The following is a 14,378-nucleotide window of genomic DNA, read 5'->3' as shown; positions in this document are numbered from 1 at the left end:
GGAAAAGTAAAATGTGGCCAAAAGTCCTAGGGGACTAGAAGAATAATGATGCTATTAAAGGAAGTATGGAACATGGAAGGAAATAAAAGTAAGAAGGGTCTAGGATAGCTCCACAATTCAGTTAGCGCACATCCCACAAAGGACCTCTAGAGGATAATTCTAAATTGTTTCATCTAAATCACATTCCCACAGTACGCAGATGAGTTTTGCAGATGTTTTGAATGACTGCCTAATAGACAACCAATCTCCTCTCTTGCTCTGTAGCTAGGATCCCTGGAAACAGCAAGTAATGCTCTAGAGTAACCAGCAACTCTGCCTTGGAGGGAGAAAATTGGTGAAATCAACCATATACAGCTCACCTAAGAAGATGTGTTCAGGGAGACAGCTGTGCTGTCAGGGAGAGGGATTTGGACTTTAAATCAAAGGACATGGGTTTTGTGCACCATTTCTGCCACTTAATGAACTTGAACCTGAAATAAGTTATTCTCCTCTCTTATCTTCACTGTCTTCTTATTTAAAGTGTGAATAATAATACGTACCTCCTAGAATTGTAATCAGAATAAATGGGGTCATTCGCATGAAGGGGTTTTGTAAAGAGCTATGCAGAAGTGAAGGGTGGAAAGTTCTTTCTACCGAGCAGAGTGAGAATCCCATACTTCACCGTAGATCCTGGAAAGACAAGACTTCACCAAAAGCAGGAAAGAAGGCTTATACGCACCAAAATAATTTCAAGTTCATTGTGTAGGTATAAAAAGCATTGTCAGGGGCCTTCCTTTGGACACAAAATAATAAAAGGTACTATTTCTGACCAAATCAAAATAGCCAAGGATCACAGGTGTCCCTGATGTGTGCATATCCATTTTAGGAATTCTAAAGTATTTGCGATAAGCCCAAGGACACGCCTGTACGTAAGGGCTCCTAATTCCTCTAGAAGAAACTGTAAAAAGAGCATGTGGGGATTTGGGGCCATTCCACATTAGCACCCAGAAGCCAACAGTGCAGCCACAGTGCTTGGGAAGCTTCCATAGTTCTGTCTCAGCAAGGAGAGTTGTAAACAAGCACAGTTTATCTCCTGAAAAGCCTGTTCTTGGCTAGCAAGGTCATTTTCTGGTAATTGAAAGAGTAGTACCAAGGTGGGTATTGCCATGGGGAGCAAATAAATAGTGGCCTTGGATCAGGACTGCCCTTCCCCGAGGCGTAGAGTCCTACCGTCTGCTCGGAGCTGGTTTCCACAGGACCCACACCACAAACTCTCACTTCGGTCCCCCTGCCCCTCTTTGCCCTGTTGGAACACCTACACATTTAGATGTCAGCACCATCTCTCAAGACTATCCAATTCAGTTAGCACTAATGCACAACAAACTGTCCCAAAACTTAATGGCTGAAAACAACATGGGCTTATTAGTTCTCGCAAGTCTATCCATCAGGGAGCAGTTCTGCTAATCTGGGCTGGGCTTCGATGATCTCATTTAGGGTCACTGGTGCCTTGGGATTTAGCTGCTGGGTTGCTGGGGCCTAGCTGGTCTAGGATAGGCTTGACGAGGACATCTTGGCCCTCCTACATGTCTCACATCCCTCTAGCAGGCTAGCCCGGGAATTTCCTTACGACAGTGACGGAATCCAGAAAAGAAAGAAGAAAAGTATGTATTTTTTCAAGCCTCGGGTTGTGCCAAGTTTGCCGATGTCTGGTGCTCGCTTATATGCACTGCTCTCGGAGGTAAGTCCTGACTTCCTCTCCTGTCCAGCCCAGGCCTTACCATAGCACTTCATTTTTATTTAGAAAATGAGGACAAGAGTTCACATACCTTTTCATAACTTGTTTTTATCATTTATCAATGTGTGTGATAAATCTGCTTGCTATTACAAAATATTCCTCTACAGCAGGGATAAAATCCTGCCTGCTGCATGTTTTTGTATAGCCTGCAAGCTAAGAATGGTTTTTACATTTTTAGATGGTTGGGGGGGAGGGGATATGAAAAGAAGAGTATTATTTTGTGACACAAGTAAATTGTATGAAGTTCAGGCTTCAGGGTCCAGAATTAAGTTTTATTGGAATATAGCCATACTCATTCACTTATGTATTATGTATGGCTGCCTTCCCACTACAACAGCAAAACCAAATTGTTGCAATAGAGACCATACAGCCCCCAAAGCCTAAAATATTTACTGCACCTGGCTCTTTACAGAAAAAGTTTGACAATTCCTGTTCTATAGCATGACTTCCAAATGCTGAGCAGTGATTATATTTTTGTGGCTATACTGTCAAGATCTAAGGTATAAATGATGAATATGGAAGTTGTGCTCAATTTTTAGCATCACAGATAACAACTTTGAAAAAATATTGCATACATTTCTAAATTATTCCTTAGATCAATTCTTAGAAATAGAATTATTGAGGCAAAAGATAGGCACATTTTTCAGGCTTTGATACCTACTGCCAATTTGTCACACCTTTAAGATAGATAAAATATAATTTAAAACGTAATTTTATTCCCAATTTTTAAGTTATTTTTCTTAGAAATGGATATGAAACTTGCTCAAATAACATTTTGATCTCTAATTGAGATAATCATTTGACTTTTCCTTTTCCCTTAATGATGTAATCAATTTTGTGAATGTTCTGCTCGTACTGGCAGTTGAGGGATTGTTACCAGTCTCTTAGGCAAAAGAAATTGAAGAAGGATATCAGATCTCACTGCATCCCTTAATGTATGTATAAAAAATTGTAAGACTTTCTCATTTTTTTAAAAAAAGCATAATTATCTTAAGAACTGATTATTTATCTGTGATAATTAACCACACCTATGGGAAAACTCTTTCTTGACAATGTAGAACTATCCACCTATTGATGTCTTGCCTGATAGCAAGAGACTTCTCTACCTGTTGCCCAACTTCCAACTGTTTTATTTTATTTTATCTGTTACACCCTACTCCACCTATTATCTTCCTACTGTTTCCATTCCAAAACCCTTTATTTTTTCTACGATATCCTGTAGGATATCTGTAGGTATTTTCTTACCTAGTCTGGCTCTGTAGACATGATCTGAATCCAGTTCTCTCTTTCCTCCCAAATAAAAGCGAGGTAGACACACTAAGACATTTATTGGAGGAATGAACCTTTATCATAATCCAAAAACAGGAAAAAAATATGTCTGAGCTAAGGACCATGAAGAGAAGCCCAGAATCAAAATCTGGTGGGATCATATAAAAATGCCAAGTTCAAAAGGAAGCCTCGAAATCACAAATGGGATCATGAGGCAAGATTCAGAAGCCAGACAGAAAGTGATGAAACTAGAAAGCAGTCAGAAACAGATATTCCAGGTCAATTTCTGTTACCATCTTAAAAGTGAATATGACTTACATTTTTGGATAATGAGAGTGTCAGACGATTTTAAATGTAAAGACAGACTGTAAATTGGAGTAATCAATAAAGTAGCTATCTATCATTTAGCTATGAACTAAAATTTATTTTAAGACTATTTCATGCAGAAAAATCTTTTTCTACCTTCTCCTGGACCATCTGGAAATTATGTTTGCTGTACTTACATATTTAAAAGGTTGAGGGGCGCCTGGGTGGCACAGCATTTAAGCATCTGCCTTCAGCTCAGGGTGTGATCCCGGCGTTATGGGATCGAGCCCCACATCAGGCTCCTCCGCTATGAGCCTGCTTCTTCCTCTCCCACTCCCCCTGCTTGTGTTCCCTCTCTCACTGGCTGTCTCTATCTCTGTTGAATAAATAAATAAAATCTTTAAAAATAAATAAATAAAAATAAAAATAAAAGGTTGAAAAGGCAAATACCACCTTTGAGTACACTCGACTACAAGCTAAATACATATATTAGAACCAGCTATTACAAGTCATTATGATGTGATCGTTCTGTTTAATAATCTGAAGCATACAATGCCTCTAAAGACTCCGTTTCCTTTAAGGATCAAGCCTAAGTAAATGATAACTAGCTCACAGGCTTGCTGGGAAACCAAGATGAAACATTGTCCTCTTTAACAGAGTATCTCTTTAAAAGAGTGCTGTAAATAAAGTGATAAAAAAAGGGAGAGAGAACAAAAAACAAGCCAGACCTGATAAGATGATGACGCACGGAAGGACATGAAGGACACATTAAAGCCAGTTTCCGTCTCTCCTCTGCCCTCTCTCCCTCTCTCTCTCTCTCTCTCTCTCTCTCTCTCTCTCTCTCACACACACACACACACACACACACACACACAGTAATTATAGAACATAACTGGGGAGTGATAAAGGTGATCATTTCAATGAAAGTCTTCAAATTCCACCCCTGCCCCATCCTGAAACTGATGAAAATGGGCTAAACAATTTCAAATATAAGTGAAACACTTATACACAATGAAAATAAGACAAGAATATCTGCTTTCATCACTTCTATGCAACAGTATAGTGGAGGTTCTAGCTAGGTCAAGTAGGCAAGAAAAAGAAATAGGGACACCTGGGTGGCTTAGTCGATTAAGCACCTGCCTTCAGCTCATGTCATGATCCCAGGGTACTGGGATCAAGTCCCATCGGACTCCCTGTTCAGCGGGAGCCTGCTTCTCCCTCTGCCTGCCGTTCCCCTGCTTGTGCTCTTTCTATATATATCTGACAAATAAACAAATAAAATCTAAAAAAAAAAAAAAAAGGAAAGGAAGAAGTAAACCTCTATTCACAAGATATCAATGGATGGGTTAAATAGAAAATCCTAAGTAGGGACAACTAGGTGGCTTAGTCATTTGAGACTCTGACTCTTGGTTTTGTCTCAGGTCATGATCACAAGGTCATGAGATCAAGCCCCACATCAGGCTTTGCACTCAGCGTCTGCTTGAGATTCTCTCTCCCTTTCCCTCTGCCCCTCCCCTGCTTGTGCTCTCTAACTCCCTCTAAAATAATAAATAAATAAAATCTTAAAAAGGGGGGAGAGAGAGAAAGAAAGAAAGAAAATCCTAAGGAACACAGTAAAAAACTATTACAACTAATAAGTTTAGCAAGGTTGCAGGATACAAGATCAATATGGAAATATCAATTGTGTTTTTGAATATTTGCAAATTAACAATCTGAAAATGAAACAAAGGAAACAATCCCATTCACAATAGCATCAAAAAGAATAAAATACTTGGGAATAAATTTAGCAAAAGAAGTTCAAAATTTATACTCTGAAGACTACAAAATATTGCTGCTATTAAATAAAATCTAAGTAAATGGAAAAAAAATCACATGTTCATGCATCAGAAGATTTAACACTGTTAAGGTGGCAATAGACCCAAATTGATCTACAAATTCCATGCACTTCGTATTAGAATCCTAACTCACTTCTTTGTAGAAATTGACAGGTTGATTCTAAAATATGTATGGAATTGAAGTAACCCAGAAGAGCCAAACAATCTTGAGGGGAAAAAAAAAATAGGTAGATTCATACTTCCTAATTTCAAAACTTAGTATAAAAGAATGGTAGTCAGGTGCCTGGGTGGCTCAGTTGTTAAGCGTCTGCCTTCAGCTCAGGTCATGATCCCAGCGTTCTGGGATCGAACCCCACATCAGGCTCCCTGCTCAGCAGGAAGCCTGTTTCTCCCTCTCCCACTCCCCCTGCTTGTGTTCCCTCTCTTGCTGCCTCTCTCTCTGTCAAATAAATAAATAAATAAAATCCTTAAAAAAAAAAAAAAGAATGGTAGTCAAGATATTGTGGTATTGGTATAACGACAGATGTATAAATGAAAGCAATAAATTAACCCATACATCTATAATCAACTGATTTTCAACAAGAATGCCAAAAGCATGGGGAAAGAATAATCTTTTCAACAAATACTAGTAAGAAAATGGGCATCCACATACAAAAAATGAGGTGGAGCTCTAAGTTCATACAATATACAAAAATTAACTCAAAATGAATTGAAGACCTACATGTAAGAGATAAAACTGTTACAACTCTTAGAAGAGAACACGGGGGGGGATTCTTCATGATCTTGGATTTGGTATTGGGTTCTCACATACAACATCCAAAGCATAAGCAAGAAGAGAAAGCAGATAAACCATACTTGATCAAAATTAAAAAGTGTTAGGCTTCAAGGATACCATCAAGAAGATGAAAACCCGCAGAAAAAGAGAAAATAGTTGTAAATCACATATCTGGTAAGGTGCTTGTATCTAGAATACTTAAAAAACTCTAACAACTCAATAATAAAGACATATAACCCAGTTAAAGAATGAGCAAAGGATCAGAATAGACATTTTTCCAAGGAAGATATACAAATGGCCTACAAGCACATGAAAAGATGTTACATCACCCGATCATCAATCATCAAGAAAATATTAATCAAAACCACAATGAAATACCACTTTACATCCTCTGGGATGTCTAGAATCAAAATGTCATATAATGAGTATTTGAGGATATAGAGAAATGCAGCCCTCAAGTAGTGCCAACAGGAACATAAAATAATGAAACCACTTTGGAAAATAGTTCAGCAGTTCTTCAGACATAGAGTTATCATATGACCCGGAAATTTCGTCTGTAGGAATTTAGTTAATAGAAATGAGAATAGATGTACAGTAGTTCCCTCTTACCCACTGGAGCTACATTCCAAGACCTCCAGGGGACACCTGACACTGCGAAAGTACCAAACAATATATATACTACATCTCTCTCTCCAAATATCTTATTGTACTGCACTCACTCCTCTTCTCTTGATGAATGTGAGACAATAAAATGTCTGTGTGACGAGAGGAAGGGAGGTGAATGTGTTAAGTATTGGGACAAAGTATTAGGCTATTACTGACCCCCTAACAATATGTCAGGAGGAAGATAATCTGCTACCTGACCGTGGTTGACTGCAGGTGACTAAAATGACAGAAAGCAAAAATGCAGCAAAGGGGGGATGACTGTACCCACAAAAACTTAAACCTAAAAATGTATAGCAATATTATTCATAATAGCCCAAAGGTGGAAACAACCCAAATATTTACTACCAACTGATGAATGGAGAAACAAGGCGTGATACACGCCTACGATGGCGTACTACGCAGCCATAAGTAGGAAGGAAATACTTATGCAAGCAACAACTTTGACGAACCTTGAAAAGATGATGCCAAAGAAGCCAGTCAGAAAAGTCTACGTATCACATGATTCCATTCACACAAAAATCCACTACAGGGAAGCCTACAGAGAAAGAAAGATCAGTTGTGGTTTAGGTTTAGGGGAAAATGGGGTCGTAAGTGACTACAGAGTTTCCTTTATTCTAAACTAAACTGTGGTGATAGTTTTCCACACCTGTGAATATACGGAAAACCACTGAATGTGCCAATTATATGGTGAACAGATCCCAACAAAGTTATTCCAAAGAGTAAAGGAAACAAATCCCGACATCAGAAGAGACCATTCATGCCTAGTTCTAAACCCTTCGAAAAATATGTGGTTTTTTCCCCATATGGGATATTAGACAACATGTTGAACAGTAATCTTACTTTAACCCCAAACAAGGATTCCCCCAGTCTTCCCCTGGACCTGAACAGCCGAACTAGGAAGTTGCACTAGATTGACAAGGCCCCGTCCATGCTGTGGTCCCTACAGGCAGTGCTCCCTTTAACTGGGGTGGCGGTACTTTGCAGCATTCAAGTTAACAGGCACACACGTTGCTGGGCCTCTGCGTCGTGTGATCCGTGCCCTTGGCACACTCGCCCTTGCTCCAGGCTCTGCAGTTTGTCGTGGACATCAAATGAGACCATGAAAAGCTCTTTGAAAAGATGAAGGCATTATCAAAACTCAAGATATTACTCCCCAGCATTCCTTTCAAAAAGCTTTCAACCACTGGCCTTCTGAGGAAAGCAGATTAAGTACAAAGCAAAAACAGAACTCCGACTAGTGTTTTCAACCAAATTCAAAGGTGTTTTACATTAATTAAGATCTGAAGTTCATAACTTAGTACATCATTCGACTGTTTCCATCAGTCCTAAAAAGGGAGAAATCGAGTCACAGCCTTTGCCCGAGGACCGAATGTTTTCCATGTGACATATCTCCTGGATACAAGACAGAAAAGTAGTGAGAAATATCAAATTCTTTCTGTTTTAGTACACCCATACTGAGAAAGCCTTTAAAACCATGAGAAAAAAAAATTAATAATGCTGGTCACACTTTGAGCGTACGGAGCATTCTGTTTAAAGCATTTTCCCTGTGGGCAATGGATTTGAGCCTTAAGCTGAGAAAGCCCATCTTAAAGAAGAAAAAAAAAAAAAGAAACGAAGGAAACAAGTGTCACGCAAAAAAGTAATCACTTTACAAAGAGAATTATAAAGGAGGGCCTAGCAGTCTCCCCCTCAGATTCCCTCCGTCGCAGGCCCTGGCCATTTCCGCAGCTACATAAATTCACAACCCGAGAGGGATCCAAGTTCTCCAATTATGATCTCCAGTATCAAAACTAATGACTTCAGGGGCGCCTGGGTGGCACAGAGGTTAAGCGTCTGCCTTCTGCTCAGGGCGTGATCCCTGCGTTATGGGATCGAGCCCCACATCAGGCTCCTCCGCTATGAGCCTGCTTTCTTCCTCTCCCACTCCCCCTGCTTGTGTTCCCTCTCTCGCTGGCTGTCTCTATCTCTGTCAAATAAATAAATAAAATCTTTNCCCTGGCCATTTCCGCAGCTACATAAATTCACAACCCGAGAGGGATCCAAGTTCTCCAATTATGATCTCCAGTATCAAAACTAATGACTTCAATTTTCCAAGTCCACTCACATATATTACCCTTTTTGATCATCACAACATGAGGGAAGAGATGCTTTTCTCACTCGGGAATCATAAAAACAGGAGTAGCACCCAGCATTCTACCCCTGCACCCATCTGTACTGCCCCATGCCCTGTGCAGAGGCAGAGGGCTCCTTGACACCCTGGCATGGAGAACCACACAAGAACCCTTGCCACACAGCGACCCCCTCCACACCGCCACACTAAGAGGCTTGACAGGCCTAGCAGGCCTTCCTCCAGCCCAAGGCCACATCCCCTTGGTGGTGGCTGAGACTTCCTTTGAGTCCCTGTCTAAAACAGTTCAAGGCTGCCAGAAAAATGCATATATTGTTCTAGCCAGCACCTGACCCCTGATGCTCTCCTATCTTAAAAAAAAAAAAAAGCTTATAATTATAAATCTGTCCTCTACCCATTTCAGATATATATGCATGTGTCTCCTACAACCTAAGACTGTCTGTCTCAAGGACTGGACAGTCATTCCTTTGAAATGCAATCATCAGGAAAGATGGGGCCTCTGTGTCCCCATCTCTGTGGGAGGATAGAATCCTAACTTAGGTAAGTTCCCTAGCAGACAGAGCTGGTCTAATCACACTTACACTGACCCACTCTGTGACCCGCGTTTTGCTATTGTTTACTTCCCTGGTTCTACTTGAGCCCGGCTCACTCCCCCTCACGGTTCCCTCATTTCTCTTCTAAAACACTGTCACCTCCGTATAAACCAGAAAGGTGCTCAGTTCTTTTCTCTACTGTCAGCAGTTAAGGAATCAAATCTGTTTTCACCACTTTATTGTCTGGCTTTGTTTATCTTTCTTACACACACACACACACACACACACACACACACACACACGCCCGCCCCCAGGCAAATGTCGTCAAATCCTGTCAGTTCTCCTCTTCATTCTGTCTTGTTCCTCACCTGAGGCCCACCTCTGCCCTCTCCCCTCAGTCTTCTCCGCTGCCCATGGGCATCAATGGGAGAGCCACCTCCTTTATGTGTCTCTGCCTCAAATCTGTCTCCCAAGCAATCCACTCTGCGTCTCCCTCCCAAAATATAGGTTGCACCATACTTTCCTCTCTTCAAAAACACCTGCAGTGTTGACAAGCTAATTAGTGTTCAGTACTCTGCCCTGACTGGTCTAAGCCTCAATGTCATTTATATCCCTGAGCTAACATGCCACGGAAATGCAGGGGCAGGAAGAAGCAAGTCTTATACTGCTCTGTAGGGCCCTGGGTAAGGACAGCCTCAGAGAATGGCAGCCTAGAAGACAGAAAAATCACATGATCTAGCTACTCACCAAAAAACTCGGCCCTATCCCCGCCATTGCCTGAAAATGCGCCATGATAAGGGAGCCATCGTCCCCTGAAACCACCCAGGATCTCATAAAATCCTGCCTCACATAGGCTAAAATCTGTCATTCTCATCCTCATGCTTTTCTTTGGGTTTGTACAAAACAGAATAAAAACCAAAATTCATGATATCAACAACCAGCATCTCTTGAGTGCCTTCTCTGAGCCAAGCATCTTACGAAATGCCTACCTGCATTTTCTCATTTAATTTTTATAATGCCCATCACTGTGAGGAAGGTCTATTATTGTTCCCATTTCAGAGATGAAGAAATTGAGGCTTAGCATGAATCTGCATCTATCTCTAAAGCATATATCCCATAAGGGACAAAGCTGGGACATGCATCCAGGTCCCTGTGTCCTGAGAGCATCAGCTCTCAAAGACTATACAATGTGTTGGCAAGCATCCATTTTTAAACAAACATCATTTGATTTTAGTGTCTTCAAACCACTTCTCATAATACATAGACTGCGTTCCCTATGTCGTCCTAGGCATTTTCCTCTGAACTAGGGCCCGTGAATCTAGAACGAAATAAAAATAGCACTCCAAGGAAGATCTGGGCAGTATCCAAGGAAGGCATTTCTCATTCATTTAATATCACATTCTCATTAAGTTTTTATTCTTCTTTGTTCATTCAAAAGGCTTGCTCTCCACCCCTCTCAATTCATCAAGATAGATCTCAGGCAGATTAAAGAGTTAAATATTTTCTTTGAAAAAAAAAATCAATGAGAAAAGTGGAAGAAAACAGAGTGACATATTTTTCAAAGCTTTTAAAAAAAGATCATTTTCTAAACCTAGCAGTAACACAAGAAAAAACATAGGAAAATATTGAAGGATCTGACTACCAAAAAAATTTTTAACTTCTGCACATAAAAAGCAACTAAAATATAAAGACAAATAGCAGACTGAAAAAAATGCTCCCAGGAAATGTGACAAGGGTAAGTGCCCTTATTAGATAGTCTCTATCGAATATCCCAATCAATAAGGAAAGCATCAAGATAAATGGCCATCAGCAGGAGATTTACAAAAGAGAAAATACAACCTGTGAACTAACAGGTTGGGGACGCCATAAGAACCATAGAAATGTAAAGAATAACAAGTTACCAGTTGTCACCTAATAATTAACAAAACTAAAAAGATGTCCAAGGTTCTCAGAGGATGTGGAACATTTGGGACACTCCAACTTTTTCTGGAGGCAGTATAAATTGATAGAGACTTCTGGGAAGAAATCGGGCAACAAATGTCACAGCTTTTTTTTAAGTCTTACAGCTAGGCCAATAATCTGACTTCTTTGTATTCAGAATACAGAAAGAGTTAAAAGGTATAAGTATAGTGGTTTGAATTGGAAATATCCAAAGATTAGCATAATAATAGAAGTCTTTCTATGAGATTAGTGAATGTGATATCTTCTTCATAAATTACTATTTTATTATGTAAAATATTGTGTGTATACTTTCTAACAACATTAAAATATATGAATAATACGTTGTGAGAAAGCAAGATTAATATGCATCCACTCTGCATATTCATTCATATAATTATGCACAGACATTCATCTGAAAAAATAAAAGGTGGAGAGGGAGGGTAAGGGTTGGTGAATCAAACTTTAAGATTTATGAGTGACTTGGATTTTCCCTTATTTTTCCAACACGTATGCACACATACCTACAAGCACAATTGTATAACATTTATCCATATTTTCCTCAAGTATTGGCATATGTATGCATATTTGTTTTATTTTAAGAACTTTTCCTTATACCATTTGTAAAAATATTTAGAAATTTCTAAAAAAAATTAGAAATAAAAATAAGTGCAAAAAGAAATAAACACCTTGAAATCTTACACCTAGGTCATTGTAACTATTGTCAACATCTTGACCTACAGTATACCTTTCAATCATAGTTGTAATGATAGTAATGATTAACTTCTTTGTATCACTTTGTATCTGTGCCAAGAACTGTTCTAAAATTTTGATGAATATTAATCACTAATTTCTTACAAAAACCTTATGAAGGAAATGTTATCACCATCCTCATCTCATAGAAAAGAAAACTGAAGTAAAATACATCAATAATTGGCTAAAGGTTACACAGCTAGATTCAAATGGTGCTAAGATTCCAAAATAGGCAGTCTCTGAACTTAAAATTTTTTGATTGTATGATTGGTGTGAAAGCAATATGCATTCAGTAGAAATTATACTTTGAATTTTCAGTTATGATCTTTTCCTGGGCTAGCAATACATAGCATGATTCTATTGTTTTGCTGGGCAGGAGCCAACAGGGGAGCCCCAGCTCCCTGTTAGCCATGAGATCTCAAGGGGAAACAACCAATAACCTTACAACCGTTCTGTACCCACACAGCCATTCTGTTTCTCACTTTCAATACAGCATTCAATAAATTACTAGATATTGAACACTTTGTTATACAATAGCCTTTTAATTAGACGATTTTGCCCAGCTGTAGACTAACGTATGTTTCTGAGCACACTGAAGGTAGGCTAGGCTGAGCTGTGCTGTTTGCTAGGTTAAATGTATTAAATGCATTCTGACTTAATAATATTTTCAAGTTACACTGGGTTTATCAGGCCGTACATAACCCCATCGTGGGTCAAGTAAGATCTGTACGCACTATTTTTTCTATTTTGAGATTGAGAGAGAGAGAGAGAGAGCGCACGAGCTGGGAAGGGCAGAGAGAGAAGGAGACAGAGAATCTTAAGCAGGCTCCACACCCAGCATGCAGCCCCACACAGGGCTCAGTCTCATGGCCCTGAGATCATGACCTCAGCCAAAATCGAGAGCGCACGAGCTGGGAAGGGCAGAGAGAGAAGGAGACAGAGAATCTTAAGCAGGCTCCACACCCAGCATGCAGCCCCACACAGGGCTCAGTCTCATGGCCCTGAGATCATGACCTCAGCCAAAATCGAGAGTTGGACACTTAACTGACTGAGCCACACAGGCGCCTCTATGAGCACCATTTCAGATATTTTCAATGGACTCATTCTAAACATGGTTTCTCACTTACTGTTTTAAATTTAACAGTGTATTTTGAATATTTTCATGTCATTATTTATCCTTCTACATCCCATTTAATGATTGGTAGAGTGGATTTAAAAATATGACCAACTCTATGCCGTCTATAAAAAGAAATCACTTGAGATCTAATGATACAGGCATGTTGGAAGTAAAAGGATGGGATATATTATGCAAACATTAACCGAAAGAGAACAGGTATGGCTATACTGATGTTGGATAAGGTAAACTTCAGAACAAAGAAAAGTCATGGAGAAAAAGAGGAACATTATAGAATGATGACAGGGTCACTACATGAAGATGTAGCAATATTTAATGCAGAGTCACCAAACATCAACGCAATATGTGAAGGAAAAGCTGATGGAAAAAAAGCACAGATGAATCCAGAATCGTGGTTGGAAACATCAACACCCCTTTCACATCAGTTGGTAGAACATGTAGCCAGAAAATTGCAAGGACCCAGAGCCCAACAACACTATCAACCCACAAGATGCAATTAACATTTACACTACACACCACCACATAACAGACGGATACATACTACTTTCAAGCGCCCACAAAATGCATAGCAAGGTAGACCATATCCTGGGCCCTAAGACAAACCAAAAGCCAATGTAAAAGAATGGAAATCATACCAAGTGTGTTCTCCAACCACGGTGGAATCAAGCCACAAGTCAGTGCCTGAATGAACACAGGAAAATTGCTGGATACTCTGGAAACTAAACAATGCACTTCTAAATAATCCATGGGTCAAAGGCAAATTTGAAAATACATATGTTGAACTGAATGGAAGTGAAAATACAACATAAAAATTTGTGTGGCATAGCCATAGCAGGACAAGGAAGGAAAATCACAGTTCTAAATGCATGTATTTTTTTTTTAAGGAAAGTCTCAAATCAATAATCTAAAGTCCTGGGGCACCTGGGTGGGTCAGTGGGTTAGGCATCCGACTCTTGATTTCAGCTCAGGTCGTGATCTCAGGGTTGTGAGATCGAGTCCCGATTCGGGCTCTGTACTCTGCTGGGAGTCTGCTTGAGGTTCTCTCCCTTCCTCTGCCCCTCTCTCCTCACTCACACGTGCTCTTGCTTTCTCTCTCTCTAAAAGAAATACATAAATCTTTTTTAAAAAAAAGAATAATAATCTAAAGTCCTGCCTTAAGAACCAAAAAAAAAATAAAATAAAATAAACAAAAATAAACCCACAGCAAGCAAAAGGAAAAAAATAATAAACAGCAGAAATCAATGAAACTGGGGAAAAAAAGAAATG

This window comes from Ailuropoda melanoleuca, chromosome 6 (genome assembly GCF_002007445.2).
Source record: "Ailuropoda melanoleuca isolate Jingjing chromosome 6, ASM200744v2, whole genome shotgun sequence".
In the NCBI taxonomy this organism is placed as follows: Eukaryota; Metazoa; Chordata; class Mammalia; order Carnivora; family Ursidae; genus Ailuropoda; species Ailuropoda melanoleuca.
The sequence above is the reverse complement of the archived record's forward strand: the minus strand, read 5'-3'. Positions refer to the sequence as shown.